The sequence below is a fragment of the Loxodonta africana genome, chromosome X (assembly GCF_030014295.1).
Source record: "Loxodonta africana isolate mLoxAfr1 chromosome X, mLoxAfr1.hap2, whole genome shotgun sequence".
Lineage (NCBI taxonomy): Eukaryota > Metazoa > Chordata > Mammalia > Proboscidea > Elephantidae > Loxodonta > Loxodonta africana.
In genome coordinates this window covers 58,749,491-58,762,664 of record NC_087369.1, presented here as the reverse complement: position 1 = coordinate 58,762,664, position 13,174 = coordinate 58,749,491, and the positions used below count along the sequence as shown (strand labels likewise).

At 39.4% G+C, this 13,174-nt stretch overlaps 1 protein-coding gene across 3 annotated transcripts in view; it reads right to left on the bottom strand.

The window, feature by feature from the left end:
* Nucleotides 1-13,174, bottom strand: part of CLCN5 (chloride voltage-gated channel 5) — a 281,331-nt gene that overhangs the window by 102,823 nt on the left and 165,334 nt on the right. Inside the window, exon 1 of one of the 3 annotated variants that reach the window (XM_064278288.1) lies at nucleotides 4,110-4,247. The exons of the other annotated variants lie outside the window; for them this stretch is intronic. The gene's annotated coding sequence lies outside the window, so the exon portion shown is untranslated. Of the gene's footprint in view, nucleotides 1-4,109; nucleotides 4,248-13,174 lie in introns of those variants that run through there. 3 annotated transcript variants of the gene reach the window in all.

Here is a 13,174-nt window from a genome sequence, read left to right as displayed (position 1 = left end):
ATATCCATTTGCAAAAAAATGAAACAGGACCCATACCTCACCCCATGCATAAAAACTAACTCCAAGTGGATCAAAGACCGAAACATAAAGACTAAAACGATAAAGATCACAGAAATAAAAATAGGGACAACGATAGGAGCCCTAATACACGGCATAAGCAGAATACAAAACATTACCAAAAATGATGAAGAGAAACCTTAACTGGGAGCTCCTAAAAATCAAACACCTATGCTAATCTAAAGATTTCACCAAAAGAGAAAAAAATCACCTAAAGCTTGGGAAAAAATTTTCACTGTGACATCTCCGACCAGCGCCTGATCTCTAAAATCTGTATGATTCTGTTAAAACTCAACCACAAAAAGACGAACCACCCAATCAAAAAGTGGGCAAAGGATATGAACACGCACTTCACTAAAGAAGATATTCAGGCAGCTAACAGATATATGAAAAAATGTTCTCGATCATTAGTCATTGGAGAAATGGAAATTAAAACTACGATGAGATTCCATCTCACTCCAACAAGACTGGCATTAATCCAAAAAACAGAAAATAATAAATGTTGGAGAGGCTGCAGAGAGACTGGAACTCTTATACAAAAAGAAGAAAGGGCCAAAATCAAAGAACTATCCCTACAGCTTGAACAAATAGAAAGAGAGCAACAAAAGAAACCCACAGGCACCAAAAGAAAACAAATCATAAAAATTAGACCTGAACTAAATGAAAGACGAAACAGAAAAACAACTGAAATAATTAACAAGACCAAAAGCTGATTTTTTGAAAAACTCAGCAAAATTGATAAACCATTGGCCAAACTGACAAAAGAAAAGCAGGAGAGGAAGCAAATAACCCAAATAAGAAATGAAATGGGTGATATTACAATAGACCCAACTGAAATTAAAAGAATCGTATCAGGTTACTATGAAAAACTATATGCAAACAAATTTGAAAACCTAGAAGAAATGGATGAATTCCTAGAAACACACTACCTACCTAAACTAACACAAACAGAGGTAGAACAACTAAATAGACCCATAACAAAAAAAGAGATTGAAAAGGGAATCAAAAAACTCCCAACAAAAAAAAAGCCCTGGCCCGGAGGGCTTCACTGCAGAGTTCTACCAAACTTTCAGACAAGAGTTAACACCACTACTACTAAAGGTATTTCAGAGCACAGAGAAGGATGGAATACTACCAAATTCATTCTATGAAGCCACCGTATCCCTGATACCAAAACCAGGTAAAGACACCACAAGAAAAGAAGATTATAGACTGACATCCCTCATGAATGCAGATGCAAAAATCCTCAACAAAATTCTAGCCAATAGAATTCAGCAACATACCAAAAAAATTCATAATGGCCAAGTGGGATTCATACCAGGTATGCAGGGATGGTTCAACATTAGAAAAACAATTTCTATATTCCACCACATAAATAAAACAAAAGACAAGAATCACATAATTTTAGCAATTGATGCAGAAAAGGCATTTGACAAAGTTCAACACTCATTCATGATAAAAACTCTCAGCAAAATAGGAATAGAAGGAAAATTTCTCAACATAATAAAGAGCATTTATACAAAGCCAGCAGCCAACATCACCCTAAATGGAGAGATCAGGAACCAGACAAGGATGCCCTTTATCACCACTCTTATTCAACATTGTGCTGGAAGTCCTAGCCAGGGCAATTAGGCTAGATAAAGAAATAAAGGGCAACCAGATTGGCAAGGAAGAAGTAAAAGTATCTCTGTTTGCAGATGACATGATCTTATGCACAGAAAACCCTAAGGAATCCTCCAGAAAACTACTGAAACTAATAGTTCAGCAGAGTATTGGGATACAAGATAAACATACACAAATCAGTTGGATTCCTCTACACCAACAAAAAGAACATTGAAGAGGAAATCACCAAATCAATGTCATTTACAGTAACCCCCAAGAAGATAAAACACTTAAGAATAAATCTTACCAGAGGTGTAAAAGACTTATACAAAGAAAACTACAGTACACTTCTGTAAGAAACCAAAAGACACTTACAGAAGTGGAAAAACATACCTCGGTCATGGAAAGGAAGACTTAACATTAAAAAAATATCTCTTCTACCAAAAGCAATGTATACATTTAATGCAATTCCGATCCAAATCCCAACGACGTTCTTCAATGAGATGGAGAAACAAATCACCAATTTCATGTGGAAGGGAAAGAGGCCCTCGATAAATAAGGCATTACTGAAAAAGAAGAACAAAGTAGGAGGCCTTACTTTACCTGATTTTAGAAATTATTATACTGCCACAGTTGTCAAAACAGCCTGGTACTGGTACAATAACAGATACATGGACCAATGGAACAGAACTGAGAATCCAGACATAAATCCATCCACCTATGAGCAGGTGATATTTGACAAAGGCCCCAAAACAGTTAAATGGGGAAAAGACAGTCTCTTTAACAAATGGTGCTTGCATAACTGGATATCATCTGCAAAAAAATGAAACAAGAACCATACCTCACACCATGCACAAAAACTAACTCAAAATGGATCAAAGACCTAAATATAAAATCTAAAATGATAACGATCATGGAAGAAAAAACAGGGACAACGTTAGGAGCCCTAATACATGGCACAAACAGTATAGAAAACATTATAAAGAACGTAGTAGAAAAACTAGATAACTGGGAGCTCCTAAAAATCAAACACCTATGCTCATCCAAAGACTTTACCAAAAGAGTAAAAAGACTACCTACAGACTGGGGAAAAAGTTTTTAGCTATGACATTTCTGATCAGCACCTGATCTCTAAAATCTACACAATACTGCAAAAACTCAACTGCAAAAAGACAAATAACCCAATTAAAAAATGGGCAAAAGATATGACTAGACACTTCACTAAAGAAGACATTCAGGTAGCTAACAGATATATGAGGAAATGTTCACGGTCATTAGCCATTGGAGAAATGCAGATTAAAATTACAATGAGATTTCATCTCACTTCAACAAACTCCAACAAGGCTGGCATTAATCCAAAAAACACAAAGTAATCAATGTTGGAGAGGATGTGGAGAGACTGGAACACTTCTACACTGCTGGTGGGAATGTCAAATGGTACAACCACTTTGGAAATTGATTTGGCGCTTCCTTAAAAAGCTAGAAATAGAACTACCATATGATTCAGCAATCCCACTCCTTGGAATATATCCTACAGAAATAAGAGCCTTTACACGAACAGATACATGCACACCCATGTTTATTGCAGCACTGTTTACAATAGCAAAAAGATGGAAGCAACCAAGGTGCTCATCGACGGATGAATGGATAAATAAATTATGGTATATTCACACAATGGAATACTACACATCAATAAAGAACAGTGAGGAATCTGTGAAAGATTTCATAACAGAGGAACCTGGAGTGAAATTAGTCGGTTGCAAAAGGACGAATATTGTATAAGACCAGTATTATAAGAACTTGAGAAATAGTTGTACTAAGAAAACTTTTTTGTGGTTACGAGAAGGGGGAGGGAGGGAGGGTGGGAGAGGGGTATTCACTAATTAGATAGTAGATAAGAACTACTTTAGGTGAAGAGAAAGACAGCACATAATACAGGGGAGGTCAGCACAATTAGACTAAACCAAATCAAAGAAGTTTCCTAAATAAACTCAATGCTTCAAAGGCCAGCGTAGCAGGGGCAGGAGTCTGGGGACCATAGTTTCAGGGGACATCTGAGTCAATTGGCACAATAAAATCTATTAACAAAACATTTTGCATCCCACTTTGAAGTGTGGCTTCTGGGGTTTTAAACTAGCAAGCAGCCATCTAAGATGCATCAATTGGTCTCAACCCACCTGGATCAAAGGAGTATGAAGAACACCAAGGACACAAGGTGATTACGAGCCCAAGAGACAGAAAGGGCCACGTGAACCAGCAACTACATCAGCCTGAGACCAGAAGATCTAGATGGTGCCCGGCTACAACCGATGACTGCCCTGACAGGGAACACAACAGAGAACCCCTGAGGGAGCAGGAGAGCAGTGGGATGCAGACCCCAAATTCTCTTAAGACCAGACTTAATGGTCTGACTGAGACTGGAAGGACCCCGGTGGTCATGGTTCCCAGACCTTCTGTTGCCCCAGGACAGGAACCATTTCCGAAGCCAACTCGTCAGACATGGATTGGACTGGACGTTGGAGAGGGATGCTGGTGAGGAGTGAGCTTCTTGGATCAGGTGGACACTTGAGACTATGTTGGCATCTCCTGCCTGGAGGGGAGATGAGAGGGTGGAGGGGGTTAGAAGCTGGAGAAAAGGACACGAAAAGAGATAGTGGAGGGAGAGAGCAGGCTGTCTCATTAGGGGAAGAATAACTGGGAGTGTGTAGCAAGGTGTGTATGGGTTTTTGTGTGAGAGACTGACTTGATTTGTAAACTTTCACTTTAAAGCACACTCAAAATTATTTAAAAAAATAAACCAAACCCAGTGCCATCGAGTCGATTCCATTTAAATTAAAACCAAGAAGGAAAATATCATTCTCCTTAATACAGGAAGGCAATGATGCCTCCTGTTGTCAGTTATATTTAACACATTAAAACAAAAACTTAAAGAGGAAAAGAGTAATGTATATAGGAAAGGAAGAAATACAATATTACAATGTTTGCATGCATCAACGCATGCCTATACAACTCTAAGATTATCAAATAAAAGTAAATGAAGGTAATAAATTCAGAATTTATAAGGTAAATTTTCAAAAAAAAGCTGCATCCCTATGTACTAAGATAGAAAATACAATGATAAATAATTCATTTATGATAAAGACATAAACCATAAATTAATAAATCAAGATTTACACTCAATATTATTAAAAATGTATAAAAGGAAAATAGGAAGGCAGGGAAAGGAAGACATAAATCAATAGAGATATATCATGCTCTTGCTTGGAATGTCTAAAAGTAGCAAGAATGAAACAGGCCCTAATTTGAATTGTATTACATCTTTATATTAATCTAAAGTCTCCATGGGATCTTTTATTCAACTTGACAGATTGATAGTGAAATTTGCCTAGAAGAATAAGTAGGCAAGGATACTAGGTACATTATTTTCTTAAATGTAAACATGGAAAATTTATCCTCTGAGATTTTAATCTTCAGCAAAGAAACAATCATCAAAGCTTTATGGCATTGGATTAAGAGGAGGGATTCTAACAATGCATCCAAACTATTATAAGGAACTTAATAGTTGATAAACCAGAAGTAATACATGTATAAGGAAAGAATTGCTATTTAGTAAATAGTTGAGGGACTGCTAGATATCAGAATGAAGAATAAAGAATTATAACATACTACACTGCAATACATTCCAGGTGGGATTTTTAAAAGTCAATTTTTTAAAAACAACATAGAATAGCATTTTTACCCCAGATGTGAACAAGAGACAAAATTCTTGATTATAAAAAGAGATAACCGGTTGCCATCGAGTCGATCCCGACTCATAGTGACCAGGTAGGACAGAGTAGGCCTGCTCCACAGGGTTTCCAAGGAATGGCTGGTGGATTAGAACTGCTGACCTTTTGGTTAGCAGCCAAGCTTTTAACCACTGCACCACCAGGGCTCCGAAAAGAGGTAAGGTGAATTAATTTATATGTATTAAAATAAAGAAATAACTTTTTACATTAAGGAGTGTGTGCAATAAAATGACATGAAAGAGACAGAAAAAAAATCTGTGCCATCACTAATAAAACCAAAAAAAAAAAAAAAAAGAGTAGAACTGCCTCATAGAGTTTTCAAGGAGTGCCTGGGGGATTCGAACTGCCAACCTTTTGATTAGCAGCCATAGCTCTTAACCACTATGCCACCAGGGTTTCTTTCTTCACTAATAAATGTGGACACAAATACCGGTTGCTGTCAAGTCGATTTCCAAGGCTGTAAACCTCTACGGAAATACACTGCCACATCTATTTCCTGCGGAGCCGCTAGTGGTTTCAAACTGACAATCCTTCTGTTAGCAGCCCACCACTTTACTACTGCACCACCAAAGCTCTTATAATTTAAACCAGTGGTTCTCAAAGTTTAGTGTGAATCAGTGTCACCTGGAGGACTTATTAAAGCACAGATTGCTGGGCTCCACCCCTGATTTTCTGATTCAGTATGTCTGGGGTGAGGTCTGATAATGTGTATTTTTATTTTTTATTATGCTTTAGATGAAGATTCACAGGGCAAATTAGTTTCTCATTAAACAATACACATATTGTTTTGTAACACTGGTTGCCAACCCTGAGATGTACCAACACTCTCCCCTTCTCCATCTTGAGTTCCCCATTTCCATTCCTCCAGCTTTCCTGACCCCCTAGTCTTCTTGTCCTTGCCCATTTAGTCCCCATTTAGTCTTGTATACATGGCTGAGCTAGGTGTATTATTATTTGTTTTAAGGGCCTGTCTAATTTTTGGCTGAAGGATGAACCACAGGAGTGGCTTCAGTACTGAGTTAAAAAGGGTGTCCAGGGGCCATATTCTCGGGGTTTCTCCAGCCTCTGTCAGACCAGTAAGTCTGCTCCTTTTTTTGTGAGTTTGAATTTTGTTCTACGTTTTTTTATAGTTCTGTCCGAGACCCTCTATTGTGATCCCTGTCAGAGCAGTTGGTGGTGGTAGCCAGCACCATCTAGTTGTGCTGGGCTCAGTCTGGTGGAGGCTGTGGTAATTGAGAACTTGTGTTTTTAGCAAGTATCCAGGGGATGCTAATAATGCTGGTCCTGGGCGTCAAGAATGTTATGGATTGAACTGTGTCCCCCAAAAATGTCTGTCAACTTGGCTAGGCCATGATTCCCAGTATTGTGTGATCATCCACCATTTTATCATCTAATGTGATTTTCCTATGTGTTGTAAATCCTACCTCTATGACATTAATGAGGCAGGATTACAGGCAGTTATGTCAATAAGGCAAGACTCAATCTACAAGATTAGGTTGTGTCTTGAGTCAATCTCTTTTGAGATATAAAAGAGAGACGCCAGCAGAGAGACGGGGGAACCTCATACCACCAGGAAACAAGAGCCAGGAGAGTGGTGTGCCCTTTGGACCTGGGGTCCCTGTGTTGACAAATTCCTCCACCAAGGAAAGATTGATGACAAGGACTTTCCCCCAGAGCTGACACAGACAGAAAGCCTTCCCGTCGAGCTGACGCCCTGAATTTGGACTTCTAGCCCCCTCAACTGTGAAAGAATGAATTTCTGTTTGTAAAAGCCATCCACTTGTGGTATTTCTGTTACGGCTGGATAACTTAGATAAATAGATAACTAAGACAGAGTTTGGTACTGAGAGTAGAGTCTGTCTTAGTTATCTAGGAGAATGATGGCCCCATTCTCCTAGTCCATCTGCGTGGTGACCCTACCCCTTTAGCCCCAGCAGGCCCTGTTCTACTGTCCCTTGGGCATAGCAGTCCTGCCCCCTCAGCTCTGGGCACTGGATCTGGTCCCATCTCGCTGGCACCTGTAAACAGCAGCCCCACACTCCAAAACCAAGTTGATGAAGATCTGACTCTTCCAAACCTAGCTGTTACACTAGAAACGGCGCACACAGCAAGAAGCAGTGGCAGAAGCAGGAAGCAGAAGCTGAAGAGACAAAGAACACAGGAAGCAGAGCTGCCTCAGTCTCAAAGGGTAGGGCCATGACCTCTGGGGTCTCAAAAGATGGAGGAGCCACAGCCTCCTAGGTTTCAGAGGCTAGAAGAGAACTTGAAGTTTATTGTATTTTTAGTAAGTATCCAGGGGATGCTAATGCTGCTTGGTCCTTGACATCAAGGAGAATGACCCTCTGTCCTGTTTCCTTTCTTCCATCTTAGTAGTACACAGATTTTGCAGCAGAGTGAGCCTTCTCTTAACTTTCTCTTGTACAAAGCACAGGCCTTCACACTCAGGGGCAAGTGCAGCCTAGAAGGAGGGGGTGTCCCTCTGACCTGTTCCTTCCTTGCAAGCACCTAATGGAGGAGAAGAGAGCCTTCTCAGGACTCCCATACATGGGGCTTGATGGAAAGTGAGCCTTCTAGCTAATTCACACAAACCCAGGGTGTGATGGAAATTGACTCTGCTCCTTATCATGTGTGGAAATGTGCAAAAACAATCACACACATCTAGGGTGCAGGAAATGGAATTCCTTCAGTATCCCATACCCATGTACTCAAGAGAGATCATGAATCAGGGTATGAGCTTTTTCTATTCTCATCCCAGACCAAGGATTTTCAGCTGATTCATTCAGTGAATCATACATTCATTCAACAAATATTTATTGAGTGTCTGCTATATGTTCGGCACTCTTTGTACCAAGGGTCCATCAGTGAGCCAAAGAAACAAGAATCCTTACTGTATTAGGGGGAGACAGGCGATGAACAAGTAAAAAACATATTGTGTCAATTGGTGATAAGTGCTCTGGAGAATAATAGTGAAGGAGATAAGGAGTGGGTGGCGGCAGTGGCAATGGTGGTGAAGAAATTTCAGGATCAAGCAGAGGAATCAGGAAAGACCTAGTGTGTTCTAGGAACACCAAGGGGGTCATTGTGGCAGAAGCCAGAGGGGTGAGAACTAGTAAGATATGATGGGAGAAAGGGAAAGCAAATTGTCAGTACGTACCTCTAAAAGGTAAGGACTATTTCTTTTTTTTAAAAAAACGTTTATTGAGCTTCAAGTGAATGTTTACAAATCAACTCAGACTGTCACATATAAGTTTATATACACCTTACTCCGTTCTCCCACTTGCTCTCCCCCTAATGAGTCAGCCCTTCCAGTCTCTCCTTTCCTGACGATTTTGCCAGCCTCCAACTCTATCCTCCCATCCCCCCTCCAGACAGGAGATGCCAACACAGTCTCAAGTGTCCACCTGATATAATTAGCTCATTCTTCATCAGCATCTCTCTCCTACCCACTGTCCAGTCCCTTTCATGTCTGCTGAGCTGTCTTCGGGAATGGTTCCCGTCCCGTACCAACAGAAGGTTTGGGGACCATGACCGCCAGGATTCCTCTAGTCTCAGTCAGACCATTAAGTATGGTCTTTTTGTGAGAATTTGGGGTCTGCATCCCACTGATCTCCTGCTCCCTCAGGGGTTCTCTGTTGTGCTCCCTCCCAGGGCAGTCATCGGTTGTGGCCGGGAACCATCTACTTCTTCTGGTCCCAGGATGATCTAAGTCTCTAGTTCATGTGGCCGTTTCTGTCTCTTGGGCTCTTAGTTATCGTGTGACCTAGGTGTTCTTCCTTCTCCTTTGATCCAGGTGGGTTGAGACCAATTGATGCATCTTAGATGGCCGCTTGTTAGCATTTAAGACCCCAGACGCCACATTTCAAAGTGGGATGCAGAATGTTTTCATAATAGAATTATTTTGCCAATTGACTTAGAAGTCCCCTTAAGCCATAGTCCCCAAACCCCCGCCCTTGCTCCGCTGACCTTTGAAACATTCAATTTATCCTGGAAACTTCTTTGCTTTTGGCCCAGTCCAGTTGAGCTGACCTTCCATGTATTGAGTATTGTCCTTCCCTTCACCTAAAGCAGTTCTTATCTACTAATGAATCTGTAAAAAACTCTCTCCCACCCTCCCTCCCTCCCCGTAACCACAAAAGTATGTGTTCTTCTCAGTTTATACTATTTCTCAAGATCTTATAATAGTGGTCTTATACAATATTTGTCCTTTTGCCTCTGACTAATTTCGCTCAGCATAATGCCTTCCAGGTTCCTCCATTTTATGAAATGTTTCACAGATTCATCACTGTTTATCGACGCGTAGTATTCCATTGTGTGAATATACCACAATTTATTTAACCATTCATCCGTTGATGGACACCTTGGTTGTTTCCAGCTTTTTGCTATTGTAAACAGAGCTGCAATAAACATGGGTGTGCATATATCTGTTTGTGTGAAGGCTCTTATTTCTCTAGGGTATATTCCGAGGAGTGGGATTTCTGGGTTGTATGGTAGTTCTATTTCTAACTGTTTAAGATAACGCCAGATAGATTTCCAAAGTGGTTGTACCTTTTTACATTCCCACCAGCAGTGTATAAGAATTCCAATCTCTCCGCAGCCTCTCCAACGTTTATTATTTTGTGTTTTTGGATCAATGCTAGCCTTGTTGGAGTGAGATGGAATCTCATCGTAGTTTTAATTTGCATTTCTCTAATGGCTAATGATCGAGAGCATTTTCTCATGTATCTGTTAGCTGCCTGAATATCCTCTTTAGTGAAGTGTGTGTTCATATTCTTTGCCCACTTCTTGATTGGGTTGTTTGCCTTTTTGTGGTTGAGTTTTGACAGAATCATATAGATTTTAGAGATCAGGGGCTGGTCGGAGATGTCATAGCTGAAAATTCTTTCCCAGTCTGTTGGTGCTCTTTTTACTCTTTTGATCAAGTCTTTAGATGAGCATAGGTGTTTGATTTTTAGGAGCTCCCTGTTATCTGGTTTCTCTTTTAATTTTTGGTAATGTTTTGTATTCCGTTTATGCCTTGTATTAGGGCTCCTAGGGTTGTCCCTATTTTTTCTTCCATGATCTTTATTGTTTTAGTCTTTATGTTTAGGTCTTTGATCCACTTGGAGTTAGTTTTTGTGCATGGTGTGAAGTATGGGTCCTGTTTCACTTTTTTGCAAACGGATATCCAGTTATGCCAGCACCATTTGTTAAAAAGACTATCTTTTCCCCAATTGACTGACACTGGGCCTTTGTCAAGTATCAGCTGCTCATATGTGGATAGATTTATATCTGGGTTCTCAATTCTGTTCCACTGGTCTATGTGCCTGTTGTTGTACCAGTACCAGGCTGTTTTGACTACTGTGGCTGTATAATAGCTTCTGAAATCAGGTAGAGTGAGGCCTCCCACTTTCTTCTTCTTTTTGAGTAATGCTTTGCTTATCCGAGGCTTCTTTCCCTTCCATGTGAAGCTGGTGATTTGTTTCTCTATCACATTAAAAAATGACATTGGAATTTGGATCGGAAGTGCATTGTATGTATAGATGGCTTTTGGTAGAATAGACATTTTTACTATGTTAAGTCTTCCTATCCATGAGCAAGGTATGTTTTTCCACTTAAGTATGTCCTTTTTAATGTCTTGTAGCAGTGCTTTGTAGTTTTCTTTGTATAGGTCTTTTACATCCTTGGTAAGATTTATTCCTAAGTATTTTATCTTCTTGGGGGCTACTGTGAATGGTATTGATTTGGTGATTTCCTCTTCGATGTTCTTTCTGTTGATGTAGAGGAATCCAAGTGATTTTTGTATGTTTATCTTATAACCTGAGACTCTGCCAAACTCTTCTATTAGTTTCAGTAGTTTTCTGGAGGATTCCTTAGGGTTTTCTGTGTATAAGATCATGTCATCTGAAAATAGAGATAATTTTACTTCCTCCTTGCCAATCTGGATGCCCTTTATTTCTTTGTCTAGCCTAATTGCTCTGGCTAGGACTTCTAGCACAATGTTGAATAAGAGCGGTGATAAAGGGCATTCTTGTCTGGTTCCCGTTCTCAAGGGAAATGCTTTCAGGTTCTCTCCATTTAGAGTGATGTTGGCTGTTGGCTTTGTATAGGTGCCCTTTATTATGTTGAGGAATTTTCCTTCAGTTCCTATTTTGGTGAGAGTTTTTACCATAAATGGGTGTTGGACTTTGTCAAATGCCTTTTCTGCATCAATTGATAAGATCATGTGGTTTTTGTCTTTTGTTTTATTTACATGGTGGATTACATTAATGGTTTTTCTAATATTAAACCAGCCTTGCATACCTGGTATAAATCCCACTTGGTCATGGTGGATTATTTTTTTGATATATTGTTGAATTCTATTGGCTAGAATTTTGTTGAAGATTTTTGCATTTATGTTCATGAGGGATATGGGTCTGTAATCTTCTTTTTTTGTGATGTCTTTACCTGGTTTTGGTATCAGGGAAAGGGTGGCTTCATAGAATGAGTTAGGTAGTATTCCGTCATTTTCTATGCTCTGAAATACCTTTAGTAGTAGTGGTGTTAACTCTTCTCTGAAAGTTTGGTAGAACTCTGCAGTATAGCCATCCGGGCCAGGGCTTTTTTTTGTTGGGAGTTTTTTGATTACTGTGTCAATCTCTTTTTTTGTTATGGGTCTATTAGTTGTCCTGCTTCTGATTGTGTTAGTTTAGGTAGGTAGTGTTTTTCCAGGAATTCATCCATTTCTTCTAGGTTTGCAAATTTGTTAGAGTACAATTTTTCGTAATAATCTGATATGATTCTTTTGATTTCATTTGGGTCTGTTGTGATGTGGCCCTTCTCGTTTCTTATTCGGGTTATTTGTTTCCTTTCCTGTATTTCTTTAGTCAGTCTAGCCAATGGTTTATCAATTTTTTTAATTTTTTCGAAGAACCAGCTTTTGGCTTTGTTAATTCTTTCAATTGTTTTTCTGTTCTCTAATTCATTTAGTTCAGCTCTCATTTTTATTATTTCTTCTGGTGCCTGACGGATTCTTTTGTTGCTCACTTTCTATTTGTTCAAGTTGTGGGACAGTTCTCTGATTTTGGCTCTTTCTTCTTTTTGTATGTGTGCATTTATCAATATAAATTGGCCTCTGAGCACTGCTTTTGCTGTGTCCCAGAGGTTTTGATAGGAAGTATTTTCATTCTCGTTGCAGTCTATGAATTTCCTTATAACCTGCTTAATGTCTTCTATAACCCAGTCTTTTTTCAGGAGGGTATTGTTCATTTTCCAAGTATTTGATTTCTTTTCCCTAATTTTTCAGTTATTGATTTCCACTTTTATGGCCTTGTGGTCTGAGAAGATGCTTTGTAATATTTCGATGTTTTGGATTCTGCAAAGGTTTGTTTTATGACCTAATATGTGGTCTATTCTAAAGAATGTTCCATGTGCGCTAGAAAAAAAAGTATACTTTGCAGCAGTTGGGTGGAGAGTTCTGTATAAGTCAATGAGGTCAAGTTGGTTGATTGTTGTAATTAGGTCTTCCGTGTCTCTATTGAGCTTCTTACTGGAGGTCCTGTCCTTCTCCGAAAGTGGTGTGTTGAAGTCTCCTACTATAATTGTGGAGGTGTCTATCTCACTTTTCAGTTCTGTTAAAATTTGATTTATGTATCTTGCAGCCCTGTCATTGGGTGCATAATTACTTAATATGGTTATGTCTTCCTGATCAATTGTCCCTTTTATCATTATGTAGTGTCCTTCTTTATCCTTTGTGGTGGATTTAAGTTTAA